The sequence below is a fragment of the Humulus lupulus genome, chromosome 8, assembly GCF_963169125.1.
Source record: "Humulus lupulus chromosome 8, drHumLupu1.1, whole genome shotgun sequence".
NCBI classification, from domain to species: Eukaryota; Viridiplantae; Streptophyta; class Magnoliopsida; order Rosales; family Cannabaceae; genus Humulus; species Humulus lupulus.
This window is the reverse complement of record NC_084800.1, coordinates 90,020,293-90,042,866: the sequence shown is the minus strand read 5'-3', so window position 1 is coordinate 90,042,866 and position 22,574 is coordinate 90,020,293. Positions and strand designations below refer to the sequence as shown.

The 22,574-nt window shown below is 40.3% G+C and overlaps 1 non-coding gene across 1 annotated transcript; it reads right to left on the bottom strand.

The window, feature by feature from the left end:
* Positions 1 to 20,959: 20,959 nt before the first annotated feature.
* Positions 20,960 to 21,066, bottom strand: LOC133798839 (small nucleolar RNA R71). The gene has a single exon (XR_009876056.1). It is a non-coding gene; the product is annotated as a small nucleolar RNA R71 (small nucleolar RNA).
* Between the last annotated feature and the right edge of the window lie 1,508 nt (positions 21,067 to 22,574).

Genomic DNA, 22,574 nt, shown 5'->3' with positions numbered 1-22,574 from the left:
GGGACTCTCCCTTCGCGACCTGAAGGCTTGTGCAACCATGTTGTACGGCTTTTCTGGAGAAGGAACCGCCTGTATGGGGTCCATCGAACTCCCTGTGACCTTGGGAGACTATCCAGTCTCGGTGACCAAGATGATGGAGTTCGTGGTAGTAGAGTTACCATCTGCCTACAATGTATTGCTCGGGAGACCCGCCCTGGTCGGGCTGGGGGCAGTTTCATCTGTAAGGCATCTAGCCCTTAAGTTCCCAACTCCGAGCGGAGTCGGAACATTGAAAGGAGATCAATTGGCAGGAAGGGAGTGCTACAGCATTTCCTTGAGGGGAAAGAAACAAACGAGCGCTCAAGCACTCGTTGTCATACAGAATAAAGATGGGACAGTTTTAGAAATTGATGAGGAGATCGATCCGAGGATTGAGGAAAAGGTTGACCTCCAACCTTTGGAAGAGCTCGAAGAGGTTCGGCTCGAGGAAGCTGATCCCTCAAAGAAGGTGAAGGTCGGGAAACACCTCCAAGACGAATCAAAATAGCAATTAATTTGCTTTCTGAAGAAAAACCAGGATGTCTTCGCGTGGTCACACTCTGACATGGTGGGAATAAGCCCTAATGTAGCGAGCCACGCATTGAATATAGACAAAAGCTTTCCCCCGAAGCAACAAAAGCGAAGGCAGCTGGACGAAGACAGAAAGAAAGCACTAAAGGAGGAGGTGGACAGGCTGAAATCAAATAATTTCATAAGGGACGCTTTTTACCCGGACTGGGTGGCCAATCCAGTGTTGGTCCCGAAGCCCAATGGGACGTGGAGAACGTGCATTGACTACTCGGACCTCAACAAGGCCTGCCCGAAAGATTGTTTTCCCCTGCCGAGAATTGACCAGGTCGTAGACGCCACGGCGGGGCATGGTCTGATGTCGTTCATGGATGCCTATTCTGGATATAACCAGATTCCCATGCATGCCCCCGACCAAGAGCATACGAGCTTCATCACAGATAAAGGGCTCTACTGCTACAATGTCATGCCATTCGGACTCAAGAATGCCGGAGCCACGTACCAGCAGCTCGTAAACATGATGTTCTCAGAGCAAATAGGGAACAACATGGAAGTTTATGTTGACGACATGCTTGTAAAGTCTCAACTTAACAAGAACCATGTTGATGACCTCGAAGAGTGCTTTGGCGTGCTCAGAAAATACAACATGAAGTTGAATCCTCATAAGTGCACTTTTGGGGTGTCTTCAGGAAAATTTCTGGGTTTCATTGTCAATTCTCGTGGGATCGAGGCTAATCCCGACAAAATAAAGGCCCTGATCGATATGCCTTCGCCTCGGAAACATAAAGATGTTCAAAGCTTGACTGGCAGGATGGCAGCTTTGAGCAGGTTCATCTCGAAGTCAACGGACCGCGGTCTCCCATTCTTCAACTTATTAAAAGGAAGTAAGAAGTTCGAATGGACAGATGAGTGCGAGCTAGCCTTTCAGGAGCTCAAAAAGCACTTAGCCGAACCACCCATCCTATCGAAGCCTGAGACGGGGGAAATACTGTTCCTATACCTCTCAACTACCGAACACGCGATAAGCGCGGTGCTCATACGAGAAGAAGAGAAATTACAGAAACCTGTCTACTATATCAGTAAAAGATTACTGGGGGCAGAATCAAGATATCCACTAATGGAGAAGCTCGCCCTCAGTCTAATCCACTCATCTCGCAAGCTCCGCCCTTACTTTCAGGCACATCCTATCCATGTACTGACAGATCAACCATTAAGGCAAGTCTTGTCTAAACCAGAGGCGTCTGGTCGACTCCTAAAGTGGGCTGTTGAGCTCGGACAGTTCGAGATCACCTACCATTCGAGAACGACCATTAAGGCACAAGCGTTGGCGGATTTCATAGTGGAGTGCACCGGTATAGCCAACGACGAGGTAACAACCACGGCCCACGAGCTGTGGAAACTTTACGTCGACGGGTCATCAAATGAAAATGGAGCGGGGGCAGGAGTTATTCTGATCACCCCAGCAGGGAGCAAATTTCACTCTACGTTAAGGTTCGGCTTTAAAGCATCTAATAATGAAGCTGAGTACGAGGCTTTACTTGCGGGACTACGAATAGCAAAAGAGCTCAAGGCCAAAGCTATACATTGCTACAGCGACTCCCAGCTCGTAGTTAATCAAATCTTGGGAGAATACCAGGCTCGTGGTACAAAAATAGCAGCTTATCTGGAGAAGGCAAAGTCCGCATTAGAGTTTTTTGAGTTTTATGCAATCGAACAGGTTCCCCGAGAACAAAACTCAAATGCAGATGCCTTAGCTCGGCTCGCCACCTCCGCCGAAAATGAGGAGCTGAATGTTGTACCCGTAGAACACCTGTCAGCACCCAGCATTACTGAGCCTGACGAGGAAGACGTGTGTATGATCGAGACAGAGCCGACCTGGATGAGCCCGATAATTGAGTACCTCGAAAATGGAATTCTTCCAAAAGATCGAAATCAGGCTCGGAAACTAATGTATCAACTTCCTCGTTACACCATCCTAGACGGAAGGCTATACAGAAGACGGTATTCCATGCCATTGCTCAGATGTGTAACTCCTCCCGAGGCAAAGAAGATTATTGAAGAAATTCATGAAGGGTTCTGCGGAGACCATACCGGGGGGCATAGCCTATCCAAGAAGGTTATACGCCAAGGATATTTCTGGCCAACCATTAAAACGGACTCTTTCGAGTACGTGAAAAAGTGCGACAAATGCCAGAGATTCGCCACGATACTCCGAGCTCCACCTTCCGAACTGACCATGTTGACATCCCCATGGCCTTTTGCGGTGTGGGGCATCGACCTCATAGGCTCGCTCCCGACTGGCAAAGGAGGAGTAAAGTATGCTGTGGTCGCGGTTGATTACTTCACAAAATGGACGGAGGCTGAACCATTGGCGACCATAACTTCGAAGAAGATCCTAGATTTCGTGGTAAAGAAGATCGTATGCCGATATGGAGTGCCAAGAAAGATTGTGTCTGACAACGGAACCCAGTTTGATTGCGACTTATTTACCAACTTTTGTAACAAGAACGGTATAATAAAGAGCTTTTCGTCAGTGGCTCACCCTCAGGCGAATGGTCAGGTCGAAGCCGTTAATAAAACTCTCAAAAGTTCTTTGAAGAAAAAGTTGGAAGAAGCAAAGGGACGATGGCCTGAGGAATTACCTCAAGTTCTTTGGGGATATAGAACTACAGCTCGGACATCAACTGGACATACCCCATTTTCTCTAGCATACGGCTGCGAGGCAATGTTGCCCATTGAGGTCGAAATTCCAACGATTCGAACTCAGATTTACGACCAGAGCTCCAATCATACTCAGCTCGAAGAAACCCTAGACTTGATCGAAGATAAAAGGGAGGAGGCTCAGCTGAGAAATGCTGCTTACCAGCAACGAACCACAAGATATTTCAATAAAAGAGTTCGAGATCGAAAGTTCGGAGTAGGAGATCTGGTATTGAGACGCGTATTCTTAGCAACCCGAGATCCAGCAGCTAGAGTACTCGGGCCAAACTGGGAAGGACCATACCAGATAGAATCAGTCATCCGCCCTGGCGTATACAAACTTGCGAGATTAGATGGGAGCCTCATACCACGAGCATGGAATGGCGAACACCTTAGACCTTATTATCAATAGTATAGGAAAAGTGTTGCCTGTAACCATGATTTTTTATCTGTTAGTTTGTTTTTGAATAACATGTCTACTTTGTTTTGCATGTAATTTTTTTTATTTTTATTTTTGCAATCTCTCTTAATTTAATAACCTATGGTCACACTCATAGGATATTAAGGGGGCATCATTGGTATACATACCACCAGCTTAAAAAATAATAAATAATAAATAAAAACGCGAGCTTAAATAGTTCGGACTTAACCGAGCAAGCTTAGATAGTTCGGACTTAACCGAGTTATCAAAAACATACTAAGTATTTGGATATAACCAAATACGCGAGCTTAAATAGTTCGGACTTAACCGAGCAAGCTTAGATAGTTCGGACTTAACCGAGTTATCAAAAACATACTAAGTGTTTGGATATAACCAAATACGCGGGCTTAGATAGTTCGGACATAACCGAACTACCAAAAGCCTAAAACGTTTGGGTTAACCAGATGTGCAAGCTTAACAGGTTTGGAACAAACCAGCCAAATTATCGATCGATGATAAATGGGAACCTAAACCTATTGCGAAATATGTCGAGATCGAGGCTGGAATATCTTAAAAAGAAAAATAGTTTCGAACTAGTAACCTCGGAGCCAAAATACTGAGGAAGAGGAAAAGTGACTAAAAAGATAACCAAATCATTCATATTACATACCATATAAGTACTTTCGAGTTCATGGTTGAAGTAATATCCGACCTTGATAAATAACGAGGTCGGAAACGGATAATTCGAATAAACTATGCATGAATGCATCGAATTTCGAGCCTAAATCCAAACTAGGTTTGTATGCGTAAATAAACATAACCGGTTCATCAATTATAAAAATGTGCAAAATATTTCGAGCCAAGAAATGTAAAGCATGTAAAAGAATTAGTTAAAGAAATTGTATCAGCCCCATGGGCATAAAATAATTACATAAGGGGACGCAGCCCCGATAACTGATTTCTCCGAGATCGGATTTAAGGAAGAGGAGTCTCCTTGGCCTTCTCAGCATCAGTGGCACCGGATCCCTCAGGACGAATAGCATGACTATCCTGCTGGGCCGCCTCTCGAGCAGCTGCACTTGCCAAAAGACGGGCATTCCACCGCTCAACATATGTGGCTTCGAGAGGACCCAGGAAGCTGGTGTCAAGCTCGGCATTGTCGGCCCAAAGTTTGTACATGGCCTGGTCGACCGCTTTCTCCCTCTGCTCCTTAGACTCATTCAGGAGGCGGGTCTTCTCGCTCTCCATGAAATCGAGGGTGGCAGACTTCTCCTCTTCGAGCTTGGCATTGGCCTTCTCGAGCTCAGCGTTTGACTTTTCAAGCTCCTCGAGACGGGTCTTCAATTTTTCAAGTTCAGACTTCGAGTCTTTGAGCTCGTCAGCCATCTTCAGCTCGAGATCCTTCGACTTCTGAGCCAGAGATAAGCTCGTTTGCACCTCGTTGGTCAGCTTGTAGTTGAGTTGTGCTGAAACAACAAGGGCCTGAAACACAAAGAATGAATCAGAATTATAATCAGAGACATAAATACTCTAAATAGAGTTGAGAAGGCTACCGCGGCGGAGAGTTCGATACTCTTCTCATAAAGAGTGTTGCAGTCCGAGGCCTTGCGCACGAGGTCCCAGTGGTCGGCACCAAAGCCAGAAAAGCTCTGACCCACCCGAGAAAGGACGTCCGAGCTGAGAAGCGCCCCTTCTGTCCCAGCGGCGCCATCAAGTACATATTCCTCAGTATGAGTTCTGGCCGTTGGCAGCTGAACCGTTGAGGTAGAAGGTTTCTTTGGGGGCCGAACAACTATTAACCGGGTCTCGGTGGGAAGCTGTGAGATGGATGCAGTACGGCCTGACCCATCAACCTGGGCAGTCGGCTCCTTGGAGGTGTTCGCAGTGATCTAGGCCGTGGGAGTCATCTCGTGATGTTTAGGTACCTTGGACTGTCGGTCGAGCCTCTTTGGTATCCTCGGGCGTTTGCTCTTCTGCGCGCCAGCTCCCCCATCACTAAAGAGCACGGCGTCGAGGTCGGGATTCATGGCACCTGCATAATGACAGTGAGTTAAACAATGATAATAACTTTGGGAAAAGATGTAAACCAGTTGAAGAAAACACCTAACTGAGACTCTTCCCCGAGCTCGAGCTTGGGGACCATGAAATTCCCCCGTCTTCAGAAGAGGCGGGGGGAGTGCCTTCCCTATAAGTTGGAGATAACCTCGAAAGGTCCCTATAATCATTGGTCCCATACTGCACAGCTATCCCATTCCACACCTCGTCCGTGGTGTACATAGTATCGTATTTCCCGAGCCCACTATCAAACCTATGGACACAGTCATCTACCCAACTCCATATGTAGAAGTGGTATCTATCCTGTGGGCAAGAGATTAGTCTATTGGGCCTGTGTTTTAATAAAGTGGGGGACCACATTCGCGAAGTAGGAAGGGTTTTACCTCCACCGGAGTCCGAACTCGAGGCTTCGTCATTGGCCTCATTTCCCGACCGCGGACTTCTCGAGCGAATTGGGAGGGATGCTTTCCTTTCTCTCCTAGGAGGAAGGATGCCTGTGGGCAGTGGCACTTCCTCCCAGCGTCCATATTTTCTACTGGACCAGTCAGAGGTTGACTAGCCCTGTCCCAACAACCCACAAGCTCGTAGCTTGTCCTCATGTAATAGAAATGAGAGAGACCTCCTGCCGTATGGGAGTCGGAGCAGAGCCTCTCTGTGCTCCTTCATTGTTTCGTCAGGGGTGGGACGCTGAAAGTTAGCTGAAAGACGAGGTACACTTCAACTAAATATGGATTTTAGGGCTAAAATTCCGAGCTTAAAAATAGAAAGTAACGAGAACACTTACGAATCCGCCTGAATGAACGGTGTCGAGACGGGGACAGACCGTCTGTCCAGAAAAAAGCCTTCTTGAAGTCAGGAGGGTGGTTCGGAAGATCTTCAAAGATCTTTGTCTCTTTGGGGTAGCTCGAAAGATAGTAAAAACCATCTCCTCCCCAAGCTCGGGAGGGATCACTCTTCAAACAAAAGAGATATAAAATCTCTTGGGGTGAAGGCCCTGTCCACCCCAGCTCGTGGAACAAGGACCTCAGGGCAAACAACACCCTGTATGAGTTGGTGTTGAGTTGGAATGGAGCCAACCCAACGAAATCAATGGAGTCTCTGAAAAAGGACTTCAGGGGCAGCAAAGCTCCTGCCCTTATATGTCCCTGGCTCCAGGCCGCGTATTTCACACTGGAATCGCGGCCCCCAGGAGCAAAACAGCTCCGTTCATGCCTTGTCGGAGCTCGACACTTCAATGTGTCCAACGAACCAAGGCCATGGAGGGCCAAGATATCAGTTATTTGGTCGGTGGTGGTAACCGAGCTCTGGTAGAATTCGGCTTCAAACATCTCCCTCCTAGGCTGCGAAGACGAAGGCTCCGCCATTAAGGAAAACTGGAGTTCCCCTGGGTGGTATGCAACCGTGACTTTTAACGCTGGGTCGAGGGGAATTGGCCTAGGTCTAGGGTTGGGCTCCGGATAGATGGCTTCCCGAAGAACTCTTCTCTTCTTTTCAATGACCTCGTCTATCTGACGACGATAGTGGGCTCGAATGTCCTCCTGCTCGCGCGCAAGTTCGTATTCTTTTATCCGACGTTGGTTCCGGGCAAAGACCGATTCCGGGCTCGGAGATTTGGGCTCGTAATGACCCCCACCGTCTTTCCGGATTCTGTGACATCTAACGAGAAAGAAAAAATGGTGAGGGCCATGCATGCAAGGATCACGAGCTCGATGGGATGAGCTCGGATATCTAAGGACAAGAAACTAAGTATTAAGACCCTCACTAAAGAGTCAGAGCGCGTGTTCCACAGGGAAGAAAAAGAACGTAGATGATTTTTTGAAAATCCCGAAATTCAAGGGAAAGAAAGGTGGCGGTTAGCCAGGAAAGGGCATTTTTGGGTTTCGTGTAATTGTCAAGAACAAGGGTTTTTACCCGAAAACTTAGTGTACAAGAAACATGGCCTAAAATTTTCAAAACCCAGAAAGTTGAAACTCCGTTCAAAGGACAAAACTGGGCATAAACCAGAGGCGGACATCCAGAAAACATAAAAGCCTATTGATTCAAAACCTCCTATTGTATCATTCTAGTATACGCAACAAGTACGACATAAAAAAAAAGAGCTAAAAACAAAAATGGCATACTTACACAGTGATGGTGATTGCAGCAAAATCGTCGTTCGGAGAAGAGGTTGCAAGAAAGAATTCACTGACTCAAACAAACCAGGATTCCTTTGTTTTTTGGGTCGAGAAAACATGCACGGGACGGAAGCTTCTTAAGAAAGTTTCTGGCTTTCTTGTTTTTCTTTTTCTTTCTGGTTTACGATGAACAAACGTAAAGAAGAAGACGAAGAGGAGGTCTTATATATATAGGTGGGAAAACTAAATTGATCAGGAGCGTTGGTTAAAATCCTCAACAGATCGAATGGATGGGAATCGGTGACAAGATGGCGCCGAAAAGTTGTCAGACGAACGATCGTGGGCATGTTCCCAAGGTACTCAAGTACCTAAAGTGAGCAATACCCATCTGGCACGTGTCCATTTTCAAGAGTGTGACGGTATGGTTCCCAGAAAGAGTAGTTCAAAAGTTTCCTTCTCTTAGGATTCGAACAAATACTTTTGAGGGGGCAAAATGTTATACCCAGATTTCGAGCCATAGTAAATATGACCTCGAAAGCTGAGTTCGCAACAAATGGTCTCGTGAGGATTAAAGTGATCTAGGATTGTAAGTCGAGCTTGCAAAGTATGATGTATGATCTCGAATGCGGTGATCTCGAAATGACCTCGATCTCGAAAGGTAGCTCCGAGAACACCTTCATCTTCAGGAACTTCGGAGCATGGTTCTTGAGCTCGATATCCCATCTCGAAAGAAACGTTAGCTCGGGAGATGTCAGTGGCTCGCACAATGACATGAGACCAGAAATGCTGGAGCCTTGAAGATATGCTATAACCACCTTGAATATCTACAAGTATTATAACTATGAGATGTAGCCCTCATTAATTGATGTAAAGCCCCAAGAATTGTGGGATATTATTTAATACAGTTATACGCCCCCTGATCTTTGGGGGACGTTTCCTTTTATATCTGATTATTGGCATTTAAAGCCATTTATTTTTATTCACAAAAGAGTAACTACCCAAAATATGTGGGATAGTATTCTGCATCCTTCTCTATAAATAGAGAAGGCATGCACCATTGTAAAGGACCGAAATTCTGATCCTTGAGAGAAAACTCTGTAGAATTCATGCTAAAGAATTGTTCAGAGATAATCTTGAGGTTAATAACAGAGACTCGTGGACTAGGCAGATTTAGCTGCTGAACCACGTAAAAAACCGTGTTTGATTCGTTTGTTTCTTTTGGCCATTTCCTTTAATTGTTTACGTGCTCTCTTCTTTTATCTGTTGACGAAAAACGGCGTCAACATGTACATATATATTAGGAAAAATACCAATTTATTTGCAACCCAAGTATCAAGCATTGGAGAGACTATGACAAATGAATAGAAAAAGAAGTACTATTGGGTGACCAGGCTTCTTCTATCAGCGTAGGCATGCCTAATTTGTGAAAACAAGAAGGCTACAAGTTCTGCTCATCTCTTCTTTGAAGGAAATAACTACTAGGTTCGAAATCCTTTGACACGTTATCATTTCAAAATAGGGTATAATAAAGTACATCTCAAAACCCTATCGCAAAGAGGTCTACCTATTAAAATCCTAGCCAAAACATCTTCCGACGGGGAGGATGAAAGAAAAGTCGTCTCAAGGCCCTTACTAGAACCAACTTTTTTCAACCAATAGTAGAACCCGTAGATTATAGTGCCTTATAACCTTCTTTCACTCACTACTTTAGAAATAAAATGTTTTTTTTATTAAAATATCTCATATGTCAATTACTAAGTGATTGTAACCAAAATTTAACAATTAAATCTAAATCATTTATGTAATCCAAATTTTAACTCTTACAATTCTAAGATTACCAAATTTAGAATAATACTAACAATTACTAATTAATTTTGAACTATGTTTTTCCTAGGTATTAAACTCATTATTAATCTAGACATGTTATTAATGTAACATTACCCAATTTAACTACTTAAATCTAATTCACATTATTTTGTGTCCATTTATGGTAGAAAAAGAACCATACTACTTTTCTATCCTATGAGACATGTTAATTATTAAAATTATCATTCATACATAGCATGCCATTATAAATGATGCAATGGGTGGGCTTTCCTATTCTATATGGCATGTGAAGTGATCATATCAATATGTTACCAATCATACAATATAATTAAACATTAGGGTATTGAGTGAGTTCTCTTTGTTAAACAAAATTATAAAAATAAACCAATGCATTCCTTGGGCTTCATAGATTCCTGTAATCTCCATGTGATTTGTCAATTGTTGTGGGTCTTTCAGGATTCCATACTCAAACCCTAACCCTAGTTTCTAAATGAGATGACATAATTTCCAAAATTAGGTTTTATCAAAGTTTCTTAAACTTTTGTTATTAAAATAATAATTTCATAAAATATTAATTAATAACTAATGAAAAGTGGTTCTAAATTATTAACTAATAATTTCATAAATTATTAATTAATAACTAATAGTTTCCAAAATTATTATCAAATTTTAGAGAAAAATAATTCATAATTATTTAAATAAATAATTGATAGTTTCTAAAACTCCTATTATTTAATGGGAAAAATAATTCTAAGATTATTTTATTTATAATAAATAGTTTCTTAAACTATTATTATAATTACAACTATTGAGATTATAATTCCTCAAATTATATTTGATTAATAATTAATTAGTTTCTATAAATTAAATTTTTGACTCTAATAAGGTGTTCAAAAATTTTCATTTCTCTAAATGAAAATTAATTATTAATCTTATTTGTGGTTTCTTAAACCAATATTTGATTTATATAAATCAAATAAATTTTTATTTAAAATAAATACTAATATTCTTGTTTTATAAATAATGTATTTGGCAAATTTAATAGTGAAACCTTCTCAATAATAAAATTAAAAAAAGTGAACAATTCACTTTCTTAATTTTGTCTTGTTTTCCAAGATAATCAATTAACAATTTAACTGGTAATTATTAAATTAATTTAAAATTTTAATCAATATCAATAATTTCGAAATTAATTAATTAATAAAATAAACAATTAATTCAAATTTGGTAACCATCACCAAGTTCCTAAATTTAAAGGAAGAGATATTTAAATTTAATACTTAAACAAAAGATTGAGTCAACTGTTGAGATTTGTTAAATATATGGTGGAATTGTTTAGGCACGAAGAGGTGCTAAAACAATAACGATTTCACAAAAGTCAACATGTGAAAGTTGACTTTGAGTATATGCATTTTAAATCAAAATTTTGGCTCCAAAATATTTATTTGGAGTATGTAGGAGTACCCAAAAAGTTTGGGAGCATTTGGGGGTGTTTTGAGACACCGCATGGAGCCGTATTATAGAGGCATCAGCGACGCATAGGAGGCGATGCATCGCCTGGTGCTAGGTGCCGTGTCTGTTACGGAATGTCCATACGGTTACATGTTTTAGCTCCAAAACTTAAATTTAAATGCTCTAATCTCATTGGTTGAGTCTAATGAGGATCATATACTATTCAAGGTGTTCAAGTGAGTTAATTGGTGACTTTGTCACTCAACTCTTTCTCTCACTAAAGAAGAATTCTCTATCTCTCTCTCTAGCTCCTAGATTACTAGTTTTCTCCAAGATCTTCATCAATAAAGCTTGAATTGCATGGAGATCCAAGGGTTGTGAATCCTAATCTCATTCCACTAGTTGTAGCTTCAAGCATCTTCAAAGGAAGGCTAGGAATAGAGATTTTTGGAAAACAAATCTTCATTTGTGTCAAGCCTTGTCACTTTTGTGTCTCACATAAAATCATAGCTTGTGACTTTATGCACCTAGGGTTTGTTCTTCAAGGAAGGTCTACTTTAAACCTTTTATCCATTGTGTTTATGTCATTTTTCTTTAACTATTCTAAGGGATTTATTTACTTGTATGATTTTGTCATTGAGTTGTAATACAAACAAAGGTTTGTGAAGCCTGATTCCAGCAATAAAAAATCTCTATCTCTAAACCATTGTTTTGTGTCAAAGTTCTTGAGTTTCTAAAGGTTTTTGTGCTAGATAAAGTCATGTAAGAAAGCTCTTCAATCTCTACCCTAAATTTCATTTCCCAAGATCTAGTTAGACTAGATAGATTTGATGGTTCTAATTTTGTTAGATGGCAAGACAAGATCAAGTTTCTCCTCACAACTTTGAAAGTTCACTACATCCTTGACAAAGACTTGAAGACATTGGGGGCTCCAAAGGATGATGACTCTCAAGAAGTGATCAAATGAAGGAAGAAAAAGGAAGAAGATGAACTCATTTGTAGATGACACATTCTCTATGCATTGTCAAATAGTCCCTATGATCTCTACATAAATAAAACATCGACAAGGGAGATATGGGAAGCTCTTGAGAAGAAATATAAAACCGAAGAAGAAGGTACAAAGAAATTTCTCATCACTCAATACATGGAATTTAAATTCTTTGATACTAAACCCTTGCCAAAATTCATGAGCTTCAAATTATTGTGAATAAGTTGTCCACTCTCAAGATAACATTGCCGGAACCCTTCATTGTAGGAGGGATTATAGCCAAACTACCTCCATATTGGAGAGGCTGTAGGAAGAAGATTCTCCATAAGAATGAAGAGATATCTTTGGAAGAAATCTTAAAACACCTAAGGATTGAAGAAGAGTCTTGGTCTAGACACAAGAGTATGGAAGAGTCCAATATTGGGACATCCAAGGCTATTACCATAGAGAAACCATCTCAATCCAAAGGGAAGACTCACAAGAAACCCCAATCAAAGAAAGACATTCTTCTAGATCCAAGAAAGAATGAAGGGCAATTCAAGGGTGTGAGAGGCCCTTGTTTTGTTTGTGGTAAGAATGGTCACTTGGCTAGAGATTGTAAGTATCGAAAGCCCCATAACAATGGATATAAAGTTAACACAACTCAAGAGGAGTTGGTTGCCACTTGAAGTGAATCGAATTCCATCCAAGGAAAGGTGTAAGGGTGGTGGTATAATACTTGTGCCACCATTCATGTAACCTAAGATAGAGAGTGTTATCCCCGTTTCTCCCCAAGTGTATGGATCCACATTCTAAGTTTGTGGGCCGCATTACAGGGACTTAAAGCCCAGATCAAGCCCAATAGACGAAGACGGAACGAACTTTGGTGGCCCAAGTCTCGGTAAAGCCCAAAGGGCTTCCCAAAATAGAAGTCAGGACCATCGCCTTGGCGTGTTGCATACTCCCATACCGCGTCCTCTGATGCCTCCTGGGATGCAATGAAGAGGTCGTGGTTCCCAAGTTCGAGATTAGACCGAGACGGCTGTGGATGAACTTGGGTCCTGGTAAACAAACTAGGACCCCGGTAAACACAGAGGGATGTTGGTAAACGGACCTAGACCCGATGGCCAAGTTGGGCGTGATATAGTGTCCCCGATACTGACATCACCCCAAGAAGTGTGAAGCTATGTCCCCATAGTTAACCTACAGAAGAGGTTACATCAGGAATGTACGCCGTCAGTTCAGAACTGTACTGCCACTACTCTGACAGATCCTGTCCCCCGAATCTCCCTCGAAGCCCATGACACCCAGACTGAAGCAGCATTCTGTCATTAGTCTTATAGTGTGGTTACGCCTGGGTTGGCCCAATGGGCCTTAGTTAGTGCATTTTATATATTACAATCCTTTGTATTAAGCCTCCATTAGAGAGCAAATAATATTTATACCCCTATTGGTTTCGAATTAGTTCGGCCCAAGCCCAGTGTACTCACTTGCCTACAAATATGAACAATGGTGTACTGGGGAAAAGGATCGAATTCTTCTTTGAGAAGCATACACTCTGCTCAAATTCAAAGAGTTCATTACTTAAGCTCCTAAAAAGCTATAATACAATTGACTCGTGGACTAAGGCTCTTTAACACCCCAACCACGTAAAACTCCTTGTGCGATAATCTTTATTTATTACTTTCTAAGCTCTCTTATCTTTGATGATTCTAGTTTCCGAAAAACTCGGTAAACATGGTGCTTTCATTGAAAGCCTGAAGAAAGCTTGAGTTGATCTTGAACATCTGCAATAATGGTGAACACAAAACACACCACTTTCAACCCTACTAACCAAGAACAAGGCAATGGAGAGCCTCTGCCTAGTCAACCTCTTCCTCGGAACCAACCCGAGGATGCACCTTATAAGATGCTCCAGCCTGACGAGTCACAGAACTATGAAGGTGGGGCAGATTATGAGGAAGATTACTATAAGGAAGAGGAGGGAAATGAGGGGGAGTACCATGATCTCAAAGCTGAGGATCTAGCGATCCCAGAAGAAGTAGACCTCGACCAGGAGGACCCGGAGGTGACAAAACTAAGGCAACAAGTCCTGGACCAAAAGGCCAAGATTGCTGAACAAAAAGAAGCCACTCGACGGATGCAAGATTCCCTCCTGTCCCTGCAAGCTTTCATTGGCGCCCAAGGGTTGGTGGCTAGTCCTCCAGTTTTTCCACCTCCAGGAACACAACGCCTGCCCCGCAGGCTGGGAATAACGTGCCCAAAAATGCGAGGTCGATTCCTCCTCCGGGACAAGATCCTCAACAGGGCCCACCTAACCCGACTCAAGAGAAAATGAAGGCCAAAGCGACCAACCCCCAAAGTAAAACTCCTCCCGTTCAGAAAATAGGGGCCAACCCTCGGCCGCTCCCTAGGAGAGAGAAGGTGCTACCCGTCCCAGGATGGGATCACCCGATAAATTCGCATGGGATGCGCCCGTAGGGTACTAGGCACCGGGCTGCCCTGTAATGCCCCGAATTCTCCGTTATGGTTTTAAGGCGTGAATAGTAGGGCGGGAGTGCCATACTTGCTTAATTATGTTATTAATTGATAAAATGCATGTATATGTGGATTATATTATAATATGATGTGAAATGCATGCATGTGAGTCCATATTTCTAATTACAGGGGTGTGATGGTAATTTGGCCCATTGAGGGTAAATTTTTTATTTGTACGCATGTTGGTGATATATTTTGAGACCACATTATGATGTGGGTTTGTTCGAGCCATTTGGCATGAGACGATCATGGTATGTTAAATATCGGTTTGTTCATAACAGGCTTAAGCTCGGGGCTCGGGGTGAGTCTCGGGGTGTTTTAATGATTAGAGTGTTACCGGGCATTAAAGGGTAACGGGATGTGAATTATTGGTGTTTGGGAATATTGAGATTAGCGGGAATTGGGAAGCGTTAATTATGATTAACGGGATAAGTGGAAAGTACCAATTTTACCCTTGAAATGATTTTAGAAGCCTTAAGTGACCTAGGGGTATTTAGGTCATTTGGTTGGATTTATATGACCTTTAAGTTGGCTGTAGAAGCATATAGAACAAAACAGAGCAAAACAGGGTTTTCCTTCTCCATCCCGTACATCCATTTCTCTCATTTATCCTTTGGAGTTTTTGAGCTCAAAGTGAGGTTTCAAGCTGGAAAATCAAGGGGCTGGGTTTGTAGACTTGGTTCAGCCATTGAAAGAGGTCTAAGCTCGGATTTGAGGTGAGTTTTAGCCATTGGTTTCTGGTCATACTCTGTTTTAGCTTTGAGTTTTCAGCTTGTAATTCTTTGGTGGATAGTTGGAATTAATGGGAGTTAGGTTGATGTTTTACTTGGGTTTTGATGAGGGTGAGCTATAGATGAAGTTTAGGGGTTGAATTGAGTGTTAGGTTGGTGTTTTTGATTGGTTTGAAGGGCTGGTTCCAAGGGAAAACGCAGGGGATGTCGAGCTGGTGCGTGCTGGTTTCTAGGCTGATATGCGTAATGAGCCGCGGAATGGCATAGGTGAGCCGCGGCCCATGGTGCTTGTCAGGGTGAGGCAGCCTCTGTTTGAGGGGTGCGCTGCGGTGCATCTGTGGAGGGTCGTGGCCCTTAGTGGCTTTTTGGCCAGAAAAGTGTTTTTAGCTTGGGGATTTAAGCCTTAGGCCTCGGGGTCGAACCTACTACCTAGTTGAGTAGTGTTTGATGTCTCAGAGGCTAGGTTTTGGTTTAGGAACCTTTTATTATTCATTTTATTGATGGAATCCCATAATTGGTTATGACCAAGTAACTGCTAAAGGACCAAAAGGTTGATCGTTCTCAGGGGTCGTCCTTTTATTCCTTCTAGCTCGAACCAGAGGTAAGAAAACTGCACCCTGTGTATATGTGACATGCATGGTTATTCTTGATGCATGTTGGTTGATTATTAAACATGACGTGCATGGCTGTTATTGGTGCATGTTGGAATTTTGGGTATAACGCATGTGATGCACGAGAAACATGTGATTAGGACATGCTTTATGTACTGGGTATGATATTGTTCAGAGCTTGAGCCTCTGTGTTCGTGCATAGTCCTAATTGTACTAGTACCTGCTAAGTAAGCATGCTGAATACCTTGTTTATGGATATTGGACATGTGATATATGTTTAGTGGCATGGCTTACTTGTGCATGGCACTGACTTATTAGTCAGAATCGGCAATGGTGTCAGATTCGTCTGTGAGGCTGTGACTTATTAGTTAAGCTCACAACGGGTTGAGCACTAGTCGTGTTTCACTGACCTGAGGGTCAGAAACGGCATGAGCGTCGAGGACGCAGGGCTGAATGAAGATTAGATCTAATCGATATCAGCATTGAATGGCTCTTTGGCATTAATGCTGGACCGACCCTAAAGTCGATGAACTTATAAGCGCTTGCCTGGTCTAAGACCAGATGTTCAGAGCGAGGGCATATGGTCCCAGTGACTGTTTGTCACACGGCTAGGGGACGCTGTTCCATAGTTACGACTCTAGAGTCGGGAAGAAGGTTATGTTGGTGACCAATCACCATGCACCTATCCTGCTAAAGCTAGTGAGATGTTCACTTATTTATTAAGCCCGGTGATCCTATCATCACACGGATAAAGGGTGATGTCCCCAGGTTATGACTCTATGGTCATGAGGAAGGTTATGTTGGTGACCATTCACCATGCACCTATCCTGACTGAACTTATGAAAGGACAACCTATCAGGTAAGCCCTGGTGATCCTATCATCGCATGGCTAAAGGGGGTTGTTCCCACATTTATGACTCTTGTGTTAGTCACCTATTTGCTTGGACTGTTGGTCCTGAATAACTAATACAATCGTTGTTGATATTATATCATGCTATATTGTGTTTTCTTGCTGGGCTTCGGCTCACGGGTGCTATGTGGTGCAGGTAAAGGCAAGAGGAAGCTGGACCATCCTTGAGTTGGAGAGCATTGGTGATGACGTGTACATATGCAGCTGCTCGTCCGCCATGGTCGAGGTTTAAAGCGGAACTAGGGTTAAACCCTGTTTTGTCGCGTAGAACGGCCTGTTGTAAATATTTTCTTGTAGTAGACTTTAAAATTATATTTTTGGGATCCCAATGTATATACTAAACGTTCTAGTGAAACGTTACATCTCAACCAAAGTTTTTAATCCCCTAATCATACTTAGTTACACGATTTTGGCCAACTGACTCGATTAGCGAGTTTAGCACTATTTACAAGGCACACCGTAATGGTCCCTGGAGTTGGGGCGTTACATGCCCCTAGGCAGACTGGACGGGAACGAATTTTCTGCCCAAGCGCCTCCGTGAATAAAGACCACCAAGGACGCCAACATGATGACGATCCAAATTCCCTTAGCTCAGGGGACGACACGTCCCGGGTAGACCGGCGTGACGGGCTGAACGCTCGAAAGGAGCAGACCCACAAGGAAAAGATCTGCCCCGAGGAGGCGATTTGAGAAATAATCTCAACGACAGAAGGAATGAGAGGGTTCCCCTAGATGATAGTACGGCCATACCGTTCATGGAACAGCTGGCCGTCTCAAAAAAGGTCACGAATCGCCTAGTTCGCAAGCAGGATGGGGGAGATTTCGACTCCGAAGAAAAGGAAAAGGAACCCTAGGCCAAACACATCCTGGATGTGGTGCTCCCCAAGGGGTTCAAAATGCTAAATCTACCCGCCTACACTGGGAACACTAACCACAGAGACCATCTATCATGCTACAATCAGTTAATGGTTGTAGCCCACATCTGCAATAACGGCAAGTGCCTCTTCTTTTCGATTACTTTAGATGGATGATAACTCTACAAAATAGAGTTATTTTACCATGTTTTACATGCTAATTGTTGCTTAGTTCATGAGTTTTTAATTAACTTATTAAGTTTTTATGTAATTTTTAATTTATTAGTCTTATTGTAGTTTTCTAGATTTTTATATGTTTTTATAGATATGTTATTATAATATGTTGTAGTTTAATTATTTAAAATTAATATTGTTAGTTTGAATGCTAAAAATATGATTTTATTGAAATTAAATGTTATGTAAATTAAATTTTAATTAATGTTTTCATGGGAGTTATATGATATATTTTATTAATGAAAATATTTAATTTTAATTTAGTTTATAATTTATTGTGTAGGAAAATTATTGCCCTTGAAAAGCAAGAAAATCAAAGGAAAGATGGTAATTTTGAAAGAAAGTAACAAGAAAAATGGTGTTTCTCCAAAAGCCCAACCACGTGAGGCCCACTCTAGGCCCAACCCGTGGCCCCCCCTCCAACACCCAACCACCACATTGCTGCCATTTCCCTTATTGAGCCCAACAAAAATGCATTTTGTCCCTTTGTCCCCTATGACAAAAATGCCAACTTTTTACCCTTTTTCCTACACATTTTCACCACAACATCATCATTACACCCTATAATTTACCTCTACATACCATATTTATTTTATTTAATTAATCTAATCAATTTAATTAATTTAAATTGATTATTTTAATAAACTCACTTTGGCTATAAATATGGACTTTCAAGACCATTTTTGGTGTGCTTAATTTTTTGGTTACCATCTTTTTCTCTCATTTTCTCTCTACCATTCTCTCTTCCATTTGGGTTTTTCAAGAGCATTTTGCAAGTATGTATGTCATTTATTTTGTAATTTCTATTCTAGTTATGTGCTTCTAATCTTTTTCATAAGATTATTAAGATCATGATGAAGCAACTTGTAACTAGGTAATATTTATGTTGTATGTTGATTTCCCTTGTAATGCAACAAAGTCTATGGATTTTTCTTCTTCATATATTTCTTTCATCTTAAATATCTTGTATTTTAGATTGTTAGAACATTTTTACACTTTGTTCTTCATTAGTGCATAAACATAATATTCTTTGTGTAAGATGTGTCATTAAATTGTACACATCCATGCTTAGAACAAAAATATTATGTTTTGCCTTATAAATAATGTTCATTGATTTATTTGTTATTTCATTAGATTGATTTACACTAAATGCTTTGAAATTATAATTTTGAAAAGTGAAGAAAAATCCTATCTTTTTATAAGAAAATTGTGCTTAAAATTATAAATATTTTTGGAAAATGATAGTTTAAATTATTTTAACTATCACTAAAACTTGGGAATCAATATACTAATAAATATTATTAAACTTACATTTTGTGGATTCTAGTATCTTAATAATCTTTTCTTTTAATACTTATTTTCAACTCATTATTGGTTTATTTTCATTATCTTAAAAAGCTTTATTTTTCAATATTTCATTTTATGTTCATACTATTAAAACTTATCAATCTTTGGAACTAGGTTAGAATTTATTACTTTTGATTTAAAATAGTTTCATTTTCGATTTTAGACAACTCCTTTGGGTTCGACATCCTTGCTTACGATCACTATTCTATATGGACGATTCGTGCGCTTGCGATATATAAATTTTTAAACATACCCGTTTAGGGTCCATCAAGTTTTTGGCGCCGTTGCCGGGGAGTTGCAAGAGAAAAGAAACTAATTTATCTCAAGGTTAGTGAATTCTTCTACTAGTTATTTTAATTTTTTTTTACACTTAAAAAAAAAACAAAAAAATATATATCTATAAAATCTAAAAAAAAAAAAGATAAAAAGAAATTTGGGACGGTTCAACCACCCATAAAAAAAAATATATACTTATATTTATATTTATTGTTTTTTTTTTTTTTAGTTGACGGCACTTGTGCCTCCTATCTATCCTTTTAATTTTTATAGTCGATGGCACTTGTGCCTCCTAATTTTGTTATAATTTTGTTGTAATTTTATTTTATTTAATTTCCGCAAATTACTAGTTGATGGCAATTTTGCCTCCTAGCTAGTTGATGGCAATTTTTGCCTCCTAGTCCTCTATCTTATGTTTAAGTTGATGGCACTTGTGCCTCCTAGTTTTTACCTTAATTTTGTTATGGTTGATGGCATGCTATGCCTCCCTACTCTTGCTTAAATTTTAGTCTTATTTAATTTTTGCCTTATTTTTCTTTGTCTTCTTTAATATTTTAGCGTAATATTGTGAAAAATACTTGAAAAAAAAAAAAAAAAAAAAAGAGAAACCTAAATCTTGTCCTTTCACCATAAGCAATTCTTGCTTAAAGGAAATTTGACCAAAATTCCCATCCGCCTCTACTAATTAACCTCGGGGAGTTGTTAGTAGTGCGCGAGTAAGTGGAATCAAATAGGCCTGGGGACAAGTAAACCATAAGAATTATTGTTGTGAAATCTCTAAAAATTCTAAGTATGCTCTGTGGTTGCGGTTTTAACTGATCTTCCACATCAGAAAATTGCTTGTTTGAGATTATCATTGTTGCCTTGTTTGTGAAAATTGTATGCATCATTGGGAACGTAACTCTAAAAAACGATTAGTAAAAAGACGTTTATCTTTGTTTGAAATTGAAAGTGTTAGTAAAAATTTGAGCATCATGGAACCTATTGCTAATATTGTTGATGAAAATGCTGTGCCTGAAAAAACTTTGCTTGAATACTTTGCACCTATTTCATCTAATGCTCCTTCATGCATTGTTTTACCTACAACTTCTGCTACTCATTTTGAGCTTAAACCAGCAATCATTCAATTGTTGCCATCTTTTTATGGGTTAGATAGAGAGGATCCTTACATGCATGTCAAAGATTTCTTAGAAATTTGCTCAACATTTAAATTTCAAAATTTTTCTGATGAGTCGGTCAAACTAAGATTGTTTCCTTTTTCATTAAAAGACAAATCAAAAGCTTGGTTAAATTCCCTTCCCACTGGGTCTATAACTACTTGGGATCAACTTTATAATAAATTCTTGTTGAAATTTTTTCCAATGTCTAAAACTGATAGTCTAAGGAGAGAAATCTCCGAGTTTTTTCAAAAAGATAATGAAGAGTTTTATGAATGTTGGGAAAGATTTAAAGATTTATTATTAAAATGTCCTCATCATGGTTTTGAAAAATGGAGACTTGTAAAATATTTTTATGATGGTTTGACTCCCTCTAATCGTCAAATGATTCAATCTATGCATACTGGAAAATTTTTAAAATTTCAAGGACAAGAGGCGTGGGACGCCCTTGAAGATTTATCTGTCAATTCACAACAATGGAATTATTTTGATCCTAGGTCTAGGTCAACTAATTCACCAAAAAGAGGAGGAAGGTATGAAGTAAAAGAAGAATTAGACTTAAGAACATCCTTAGATAAATTAGCGAGAAAAGTAGAAGCTTTAGCCATAAGCCAAACTATAAACTCTCCAATTCAACCTAGAAAAGATGTTTGTTCTATATGTTCTAGTCCTTGCCATAATGCCCAATCATGCCCTTCCTACCAAGAAGCCTTTTCTGAGGAGGCCAATGCACTTCATACTTATGGGAAACCAAATGATAGCCCATTTTCGTCCACCTACAATCCAAATTGGAGAAACCATCCGAACTTTTCATGGAGACAAAACCAACCCCAAATGAATCAAGGGCACCAATACAACACACAAAACCAAGCTCATGCCCCACAAAATCAACCATATCCGCAACAAAGAAAACCTTCCTTAGAAGACACTTTACAACAATTTATGCAATCCACCCAACAAATCCTACAAAATCAATCTCAATCTATTACCAAACTCGAGACACAAGTAGGACAACTCGCCACTGCTTTAGCTGATAGAGAAAAAGGAACATTCCCTAGTCAACCTATCCCTAATCCAAAAGGTCAATATGAGATAGGAAAGTCTAGTCATAATGGAGAAGTCAAATCAATTTCAACTCTTAGGTCTGGAAAGAAAATTGTCAAACCCGATTACATACCCGAGGTTGAAAATGAAAAAGAAAAAGAAAAGAGTCAGCCTCCTAGTTCTAATCTCAATGACTCATCAAACAAAGAAACTCCAATCCATCCTTTCATTCCAAAAGCCCCATTCCCACAAAGATTACTTCCAATTAAAAAAGGCAGCCAATATAATGACATCTTAGAAGTTTTTAAACAAGTTAGTATCAATATCCCTTTCTTAGATGCCATTAAACAAATTCCTGCCTACTCTAAATTTTTAAAGGATCTTTGTACTGTTAAAAGAAACACTAATGTTCCTAAAAAGGCGTTTTTAACTGAACAAGCTAGTTCCATTATTCAATATAAGAGTCTTGTTAAATATAAAGATCCTGGGTGTCCCACAATTTCATGCATTATTGGTGATCATTTTATTAACAAAGCTTTACTTGATTTGGGTGCTAGTGTAAATTTATTGCCTTATTCTGTTTATAAGCAACTTGGTCTTGGTGAGCTAAAACCTACCTCTATAACTCTTCAATTAGCCGATCGTTCTGTAAAAATTCCTAGAGGCATTATAGAGGATGTTTTGATAAAAGTTGATAAATTTTATTTTCCTGTTGACTTCATTGTTCTTGATACTCAACCTGTGGAAAATATGCATGCTCAAATTCCTATCATTTTAGGTAGACCATTCT